The 10,455-nt window shown below is 36.9% G+C and overlaps 1 protein-coding gene across 3 annotated transcripts in view; it reads right to left on the reverse strand.

Annotated features, from left to right (window-relative positions):
• The window catches only part of chst10 (carbohydrate sulfotransferase 10), a 71,311-nt gene extending 61,864 nt beyond the window's left edge, over nt 1-9,447 (reverse strand). For 2 of the 3 annotated variants that reach the window (XM_079421518.1, XM_079421516.1), the window contains exon 1: nt 9,185-9,447. The gene's annotated coding sequence lies outside the window, so the exon portion shown is untranslated. Of the gene's footprint in view, nt 1-6,954; nt 6,992-9,184 lie in introns of all 3 variants that reach the window. The other variant, XM_079421517.1, reaches the window with a different exon arrangement.
• Between the last annotated feature and the right edge of the window lie 1,008 nt (nt 9,448-10,455).

The following is a 10,455-nucleotide window of genomic DNA, read 5'->3' on the forward strand; positions in this document are numbered from 1 at the left end:
ATTCATTCATGCATTCATGACCTCGAGGCTAGATTATTGTAATGCTTTATTGGGTGGTTGCTCTGCGCATTTAATAAACAAACTCCAGCTGGTTCACAATGCAGCAGCTAGAGTTCTTACTAGAACCAGGAAGTAGGGCTGCGAATTAATCGCATGCGTTTGTCATGCGCATCTCGTCAGTAAAGCCGGTTTTTTGATGAGCGGCAAATCTCCATCAGCTGCTTTCAGATGGAGCGGCACTTAATGCATGGAGCCGTAGTTCGCTGATAAGCCAAGCAAAATCGCGTTCATAATCGACCCAGTAGGAACAACAGAGACCAGCAGAACCCCCTCACTAGAAACTATATTGAATCTAATCAGTAAACAGATGCCATAATGTTCACATTAAATGTACAATGTAGATCACTTCACTTTTTCATTTGATGTTACGTCAGAATGTAGGATCTGCAGATCTTAACAAAGATTAATAAATGCTGTAAAATATATATTTGTCTTTGTTAACTGTTAACAAAAGAGACCTTAATCTGAAGTATTACTAAAACGTACTGTGCAGTACAATATAAGGCTTAAAATAGTTCTTATCTTAAGAGATGAACATAAACATTTGTTTTTATTACCTAACATTAACAAGGTATAATAAATGCTGTAAAAATATATTGTTCATTGTTAGTTAATGCATTAACTAATGTTAATTATCTACAAGCAATTTGAAAAATAATTTTGTGATCTAGGGTAAATGTACCTATTAAGCTCACCAATATCTACATTCAGACATTTTTAGTGCACAAGATATTGGTTTCAGTACAAAAAGTTATGTTAAGATAAAATATTAATCTCTCACACAAAAATATTTAATTTTATTTTAAATGACAAAAGCATTTCAATTCAGATATACATCATTAAATTCGAAAAGTCTGGCTGTGCTTAAAGGGTACAATTTTAAAAAACAAATAACAACATAACAAAAAACAAATAAAACAAACCAATAAAACATTTAATTCATGGGGATGAACACAGAAACTAGCCTCATTATGAAGCCACTTATCTTGGCTGTCAACTTGTCTATAGTCTCTTAAGGCTAGAATACACTACACGATTTTTGCCCCGATTTTCCACAAATGTACAGTCTGGAGAAGTTGATACTAGTTGTCAAAGGTCAGAGCCAGCCTGTAGATTTGAGTTGACAGAATCCATAGAAAATCGATTAATTTAAAGTGTCAACCGTCAGTTAATATTTAAAGTATGTTTATGAAGACGTTCAATGTGGAAGAGCTTAAAGGAAGCACACTGAGCTTAATTGGAGCAGCAACAATTTTTCATAAATTTCATGTAATATTTATTAAAATGACAGGATTTTGCTAAATAAATAATCTTAGGTTATGTATTATTAAGTTCATACATATTTTAATATGAACAACAATTATTAACAATATCTTGTAACATTTGCACCAATCAGACTCACAATTTTACATTTGATTTAACAAATCAATTAGTTATTAGATTAACAGTCACAGACCCCTCACCCAATACACATACTGGGTACTAGTATGTCTGTCAATGACTTCAGGCCCCGGTTCCAGGGCAACCGATCTGAAAACACTAGTTTTATTGCTCCAAAAGTTCAAGTCACCATAGGCTCTTTGACTACTCAGAGGTGTGACCTCTATAGCAGATAAAGCTCTCACATTCAGTGAGAATGCCCCTGCAGTCTGCGGTTCTGTTAGATCCTAAGATGAGGAAGATGTGAGCTAAAACTCTTCTGAACACCATAAGTTTTGTGCCAGGACTTGCGGCCTTGTCTTTCCATTCAACCAAAGCTCCTCGGACCTCAGCAGATCTCTTTCTTAGCTCTTTTTTCACTCTCTACCTGGAAGAACATTTCTACCTCAGAACATCTTTGGAATTCATCACTCTTCAACCTGGAAGAACGTGATCGGGAGTCCAAAACCTTGAAACCATTAAGACTTTCATCTGAGACTGCATTCCGGACACTCCTCACGACCAAATGCATTGCAAGTATTGTAGATTTAACTGAATGTAACAGAGGTTATTAGTACAAGTTATAGACCCCGTTATAAATGGCGCTGATGGTTTTACTCAGATGGTTAAATGACTTTTTCCATAACTGCATTCTCTGGTTTTCCTGATGGTTTCATCCATCAACTCTCATTAGCCCTTTCCCCATGTATGAGTGACTGTATGTTTGTTTGTTTGTTAGACTAGTCTGCGTTAGTGTTTAGTTAATTACAATTATTTATATCGGCTGACAGTAATAACTGTAGCAGAATTAAATTGCCATCAACTGATCTGTCTGTCCAGCGAACATTCAATGCAAGTTCATGTCAACTCTAAGAAAGGATATTTTCTTGGCCACAGAAAATACTTTCCTAAGTATTAATACATTAGAGCATGTAGTAAGGATCAAAAATTGTAAAGGGACATTAATTTGCAAGGCAGAAACTCATGTAATTTGAGCAAGAGTTATTAACTTTATTAACTTCAAACCTCTGTAGTGTGGACACATAAGTGCTCTTTAAAACTGAGGATTTTGCTGTGGGATTAAAGGGGTTAAATGTGTGAGATGAAAAAACACACTGTGAAACTTAATTTTAACCGAAATATACCGTAAATTATAAAAAGAAAAAAGAAAAAAAAAAGATTACTGGCAACCACAGCTGCTGGTATTTCACCGTAAAATCAAGAAAAAAACAGCAAAATACTGTAAAACCTAACAGTCAACTTCCTGTTGTGTTTTATGGGTCACCATTGTGCTGGAGAGTAGAGCTAGTGTTTAAGTCAAGGACGGACAGAGAAACGCTTATGTTATGCTGCATGTTGCTTTATTTAAAGGCAGTAACTGTGTGGTTACTGATGCAGTGAGAATCTCTTCGCTAATTTCAATCATACATCCATACACTGTAATGAATTGCTGTAAAAATTACAGCACTATTTTACAGCAGCTGGCTGTTTTTTTAATAATACAGCATATTGCTGTAAACCGCAATGCATTCTGGGGTCGCGTGGCGGTTTCACTCAAATTTACAGAATATTGCTGTCAATTTCAAATCTTCAGCGCCATCTTGGGATCTTCAACGGTCGAGATTCTGGGAGCGGCAGAGTGATTCACAACTGTGGTAAGTGACTTTTATTTTTTTATTTTTCATGTTTAGTAACTGTCATAGACTAGTATATGAAGGTATATACATTCGCGGTTAATATTGTTAACGTTAACCCCGGATTCACGCTTCATCCGTCCACTGTGCTCGAAGGAGACTTGCGCGGGGTTTCAGCAGCGCGGTCGCGGTAGGATTTCATAGGATCTATGGATAGAACATAGAGTTCCTAAATTATGAATTACATGATTCAGTGACACCAGTGGGTAACGTTATTCACGAGAACTTCGTGTTGATCAGCACACTTCGTCGTCATGATTTTATGGTGTAAAATGTGCACAGGTAACGTTAACTTAGTCATCTGTTAACTCGGCCGCAGAAATGAAAATGCGTTGTTAAAGCCTCACGGTCAGCCCGCTCACGTAGCGTCGCTGAATGGGAGAATGGTGCTGTTCCAAGCGTTTGACCAGCGAGGAGTGGATTTGTGGGCCTTTGTTAACTTCAGGTAATGTGAACACTTTAACATCTGTTTGATATAAAGTCTGCCTTGTAGTTAATGTACTACTATAACGCAACCGAATATTTATTTACGTTTAAATACGGTATTTACAGATATCTCTGTTTATGTCTTTCGGCTGTCAAACTTGTATTTTTGCAGAGGGCACCTTATCAGTGCTGTGACGCTTGAACAAATGAACTGAGCATGCGCAACGCCGACCTATAAACAAACGAGTTGACTTTGTAGTTGTAGAATATTTTTCTGGAGTTTTGCTTCTAGGTTCTTGCTCGAATCTGTTGTTGACTTGCGTTTGTGCAGTTCAGTTATGAGGCGCCGGGCTTGACAAAAGTCAAGCGAACACGGAGAGAGTGCGCGAGAGAGACCGAGTGTGCGCGAGAGAGACCGAGTGTGCGCGAGAGAGAGAGCGACACTGCTATGTTAAAATAGCAAGATTTTTTTGTATGTTCTTGTATTAGTTTATATGGACAGTTAATGTTTTTTTTCTCCCCTTTATAGAGGTGCGCCACAGCAGCTGACCTTCAAGCGACACACACCATACCTGGGAGCCCACGACTAATTGTGCTTGGTAAGTGTACTCTCTTAATTGACCAGAACTTGGACTTGACCAGAAAAGAAAATCGTGTATATGTAACTACTTTAACTGTGTACTTTGTACCTCTGTACTTTGTTTGTTTGTTAGTTTTTTCTGGTTTCTGTCTATATTAAGGATTTTTCTTATGTTGTGTTCCTCCATTTAAATTTCAGTGGAGTATTTTTGTAAGGCTGTCTTGTTGGCTTTATGCTTGCTGCGGTACTCTGTGTTACCAGTATTACATTACACTGATGTTCTGCCCCCATTGTCGTTTTTTTTGCCTTTTTATATAGAATTGTTTTTTTTATTTGTTCAGTAGGACATTTGCTCTAATTTGCTTATTGTTTGTTTGTAATGCCTCTTGTTAACTTTGGTTTAAAAGAATGAGTTCATGTACTCTTACATTAAAATATAGTTTAAATGTAAAAAGCTGAAAGATAAAAATGGTATAGTTAAAAATGAGTTGTAACATGTGGTTGTTTTAGGAGACACTTTGACGAGTGGACACTGGATGCTGACTATTGAAGGCGAGGTTGTGTGTGAGGGCATTCAGCCCAGCTTCCTGTCTGGCCTTGCCACTCTGTTCGCATCGTACTATATATTCAATCTTGAGTACCAGGAGGAGGCAGCATGTACCTTGGAGTTCATTCAAAGGTAATGGTTGAATTCTAACAACTTCAGTACCAGTATTTTACATATGTTGATATGTTATATCAGAACTTTCATTTTATCTATGTAGATATGTTATGTGTTATATCTGTTGAGGCCTTTAACACAATGCTTCTCAACTCGAGAAGACATAAAATTTTTCAGGGCAAATGATTTAGATGTCTCCTCATTTAACACCAGCAAGCTAATGAGTTAAAACAGGTGGTTTAATTAGTGGACATCTAAAACTTTCTGGGAGGTCCTCACTGGAGTAGAGAAACGCATCTTAATTACATATTGTCTGTTTCATGATCCTTTAGACGCTTTGTAGGTATTAATCCGGAGAGAGGAACAAAGAAGTCGAAAGGAAAAGTGCCATCTAAAACGACCGGGCAAATGGTACAGAAGAAACAGGTTGCAGTGAACCCACATGTTGCCACTCTTCTTTGCAAAGTGATGGATTTTCAGTGGAATTTCTGAAATGTAAGTACACACACATCAAGATCTAATTTTCCTTTTTTTATTCTCTGTCTCTGACTGTATCCGTCATTCTCTATCTGTATCTGACTGTATCTGTCATCCTCTGACTGTATCCGTCATCCTCTGTCTGTATCTGACTGTATCCGTCATTCTCTGTCTGTATCTGACCGTATCCGTCATCCTCTGTCTGTATCTGACTGTATCCGTCATCCTCTGTCTGTATCTGACTGTATCCGTCATCCTCTGTCTGTATCTGACCGTATCTGTCATCCTCTGTCTGTATCTGACTGTATCTGTCATCCTCTGTCTGTATCTGACTGTATCCGTCATCCTCTGTCTGTATCTGACTGCATCTGTCATCCTCTGTCTGTATCTGACTGTATCTGTCATCCTCTGTCTGTATCTGACTGTATCCGTCATCCTCTGTCTGTATCTGACCGTATCTGTCATCCTCTGTCTGTATCTGACTGTATCTGTCATCCTCTGTCTGTATCTGACCGTATCCGTCATCCTCTGTCTGTATCTGACCGTATCTGTCATCCTCTGTCTGTATCTGACCGTATCTGTCATTCTCTGTCTGTATCTGACCGTATCCGTCATCCTCTGTCTGTATCTGACTGTATCCGTCATCCTCTGTCTGTATCTGACTGTATCTGTCATCCTCTGTCTGTATCTGACTGTATCTGTCATCCTCTGTCTGTATCTGACCGTATCTGTCATCCTCTGTCTGTATCTGACCGTATCTGTCATCCTCTGTCTGTATCTGACCGTATCTGTCATCCTCTGTCTGTATCTGTCATTCTCTGTCTGTATCTGACTGTATCCGTCATTCTCTGTCTGTATCTGACTGTATCCGTCATTCTCTGTCTGTATCTGACTGTCTGTCATCCTGTATCTGTCATACTCTATCTGTATCTGACTTCTCTCTGTCTGTATCTGACTGTATCTGTCATTCTGTCTGTATCTGACTGTATCCGTCATTCTCTGTCTGTATCTGACTGTATCCGTCATTCTCTGTCTGTATCTGACTGTCTGTCATCCTGTATCTGTCATACTCTATCTGTATCTGACTTCTCTCTGTCTGTATCTGACTGTATCCGTCATCCTCTGTCTGTATCTGACCGTATCTGTCATCCTCTGTCTGTATCTGACTGTATCCGTCATTCTCTGTCTGTATCTGACTGTATCCGTCATTCTCTGTCTGTATCTGACTGTCTGTCATCCTGTATCTGTCATACTCTATCTGTATCTGACTTCTCTCTATCTGTGTCTGGCTGTATCATTATGTTTTGTAATGTATCTAATATATTGTCCTCTGTTCTTTGCAATATTTCTAGCCACTCTTTGCATCCTGTGGTGTTCTTTTTTTGGATCAGAAGTTTGTTGGACTTGGGGCCTTGTTGTGTGTGGTGCCATGGTCTGTTCATGAAGTGATGAAGAGTCATCGGAATCTTTGTGGTTTTTATAATTATTTTTATTATGACCATGTTGGTCAACTTGTGGTTATAAAGTAACAGTTTGCATATTTCTTCTTTTTGTTGAGGGTATATGATTGCTAATTATATGTTTCAAGTAATTTAAAAACATTTGAAGGGTTAGTTGAAAATACTGTCATTACTCACCCTCATGTCGTTCCACATCCGTAAGACCTTCGTTCATCTACAGAACACAAATGAAGTTTTTGATGAAATCTGAGAGCTTTCAGTCCCTCCATTGGGAGCAACGCAACTTACACATTCTAGTTCAGGATGTGGAACGACATGAGGGTGAGTAATTAATGACAGAATTTTTACTTATTTGGTGAACTAACCCTTTAATTGTCCATTTTAAAAATAACATTTTGTAAATAAATGAGTTCAATATAATACAAAGTACACTGTTTTATTACTTCATGCAAATTTGAAAGTTATTAAATAAATAATAATTTTTACAGTAGCGGTTCTGTAATTTAATTTACAGAATTTTACTGTAATAAAGAATACAGTAAAATTCTGTAAATTAAATTACAGAACTGCTACTGTAAAAATTACAGTAACTGGCTGGCAACCCTGCTGCCAGTATTTTACTGTAAAATTTACAGGTAATTTTTAACAGTGTACATGTGCTGCTGTTATCTGTAAGAGATTTGAGTTGAATTGATGCTTTTAATGACTTTGCATTAATCAGTAGGACTTGAAATAGTTCTCAATAACCTTGTGCTCACATTACTTAAACATTATAAATATTAGTTTATAAACAAATGGCAGTTGGACAAGTGCAGTTGGTTTCTGCAAATAAAATTAGTTAACCGAAAGGTTTGTACAGTATATTAGCATTGTCTCAGTTAATGAAATAAGTTTTTTCACTGTAAATTTAAAAAGTTTGGTTAATCCTAAAATGTTGCTACCGTATATATTGATGTTTATATTGATGCTGAGCACGGAACGCCTTATATACTTTCATATTTCACTGTATATCATATGTTTTTCAAAATAAATTAACTGAATTCAAGAATTCAAGTTCATTCAAGTCTGTTTTCATCATTCACAGCCGTTAAATTAGTTTGGGCATACGAGGACATATATTAGGTTAAATTACTGTATGTCCGCCCAAAGAATAAATAATTATAAAAAATTACCAACTGATTACAGCACTCAACTATTGATCCATATGACATAGAGACAAAACCAGTTGCCACAACGTAACTAGTTACGTCGCCATGACGAAACTTTGGTCACCAGATTACATTGCAGTTACGTAACAGTCACATATTTTTGTTAGCAGGGTAGCATATTATGAAGTGACCGTAATTACCTGCAAACTAATATGATAATAAGGTTAGGGGGAAAAAATGTATGGAAAACATTGTTGTATTGCTTTCTAAAGATACAGGCCAAAGATGTCAAAAACAACCCAGCTAAAATGATCTTACTTTTATCAGTTAATTGCTTAGAAAGTTGTTGTTTTCTCCAGATTTTGGACTGGTTTCTTCACGCCAAACTGAACTCAAAAGTTGGAAGCCCGGATTAAAATTGTAATTTATTTCCATGCATGCTGAGTGGTCAACCACACCTACTGGCTGCGTCCGAAAGCTGAATGTAACTTAAATTATTTAGATTTTATATTAAAATATGATGTACAACACACCCAAAGTACAATTTAATTTCTCCCACCTAAGTGTTTTTCTATATATTTTTAGTTTGATAAATACACATATTTTTATGTATATTTAGAAATATGACAACAATCACATATCCCACACACTGTTTTAGTGTTTGGGAATATTCACGCATAATTTAAAAACATAATCGCATAATATCATATATAAAACTTTTTAGAAGCGAACACAACATCACTGTTGTTTAAACCGATGCGCATTGTGTCGTCGTTTTCCATAGTGCCTTTGGTCAGCGCAGTCGGGGGAGAGCAACTGCGGACTTTGCATAAAGACTTAAGCATAACAGTTTATCTGAGTGCTTTTGATGATAAATAAATTAATAGAAATAAAAAAAAAATTGGCTAGAAATGACATCAAAAGTGGAAAAAAGTTGGTTAAAAACATTTAGACACAAACTGACCACCAACCTTATCTTTTTATTTTTTATTAGCTCAGCTGTCAAGGAATCGAACACGCTAGATAGTGGGATCTCATAGGCAGTGACGCATAAATCTAGGATGCCTTAAAAAGCCTATCAGCTTAACGGTATCTCTGTAGACAGGATGTGAAACGATCATTGGAATCAGACGTGTCTTTTTGCCTTCATCCATCCATATGCTGCCTGCAGAGGCAGACATTTTCCAGCTTTCGGACGCAGCCATTGACTGCCTGTAACTTATATCTAAGTTAAACATTCTAAACAGCCCAGTCCAAACCTTCTCAATGTAAATCGTCGGTGTCTTCTGTCATCTCGTCTTGTCGGGTTTTCCACAATAGCTGGGGTGCTGTATTCCGCTAAACATTAGCTGCGTCCGTAATCAGTCACTAGTTAACACTGACTCTGTTCTGTAGAGTAAATATACTAAATAGAGAAGGAGGAAAAGAAGGTGGATGAGAAAATTTGGACGTTGATGTAATTACAGTACGCCAGAGAGTGCGCTAGAGCTGACGCTTCTTCTTCGTCTTCTTCTGTGGATTAACTGGGGGGATTGCAATCCAACTGGTGCATACCGCCATCTACTGCTGTAGATGCTGTGTGTACTGTGACGAAGACGGATGCAGGATAATTTACTATACCGTATTCTCTGTTTAAAATAACATTTGATAAAGAGCTGATAAAATGTAAAAACTGTAAATTGAGTGTAAGTCGCTTTGGATAAAAGCGTCTGCTAAATGCATAAATGTAAATGTAAATGATAGCATGTTCTAGACTAGAGTTTCCATTTCCTGACATATATGGGGGAAGATGGCCATCTTAAAAACAACGTGCATTTAAATTGTTACATATTTAGATGTTTACTATGTGTGGGATGATGATGCATCAGCCAGTATGTTATTATAGGAAATAAAAACATTTGCTAATTTAGCTGTTATATAGGCCTAAAAAAAAATTAAATTATTGATGTTTGGCCTTACCCTAATAATTGCAATGGCAGACAAAGCAGAATCCCAGTAAAAGGGATTTATCTGAAAAGCTAAATTATTCCATGACTTGTATTTAATTGTAATCCATAATTAATTGCCCTTTTTTAACTGAAGACATGCCATAATAGCAACACTATGAATGCAAACTGAATTATTTCAATTTAATAGTCTATAGGGTTTAATGAAAAGTGAAGATGTTTGAAATGTACATCTAATTAATGGAAATACTTAATAGATGCTTAACTTGTTTCATTACTGGATGAATCTGGGTTTTTAATGAATCTCTTAAATGAATGATTCAATGACAAACACATTTGTTTAACAGTCACTTGTCGGCGCTTACTGGTGTAACGTCACTGATGTAATCTTTAAATGAAATGTCAATTTTGTTTCAAATGATTTGCTCTATTTTGATCGCTACTGTAGACATCACCCTAACAACACACACTCGCGGTGGAGGAGGATTCGATTAGAACTACAAACACGCATAAAAAGTGTTTTAAAAAACTACAAACATGGCGGATGTGCGCGTATATGGGATAATTAAAAATTTGTTACACAA

This window comes from Barbus barbus (assembly GCF_936440315.1).
Source record: "Barbus barbus genome assembly, chromosome: 7".
NCBI classification, from domain to species: domain Eukaryota; kingdom Metazoa; phylum Chordata; class Actinopteri; order Cypriniformes; family Cyprinidae; genus Barbus; species Barbus barbus.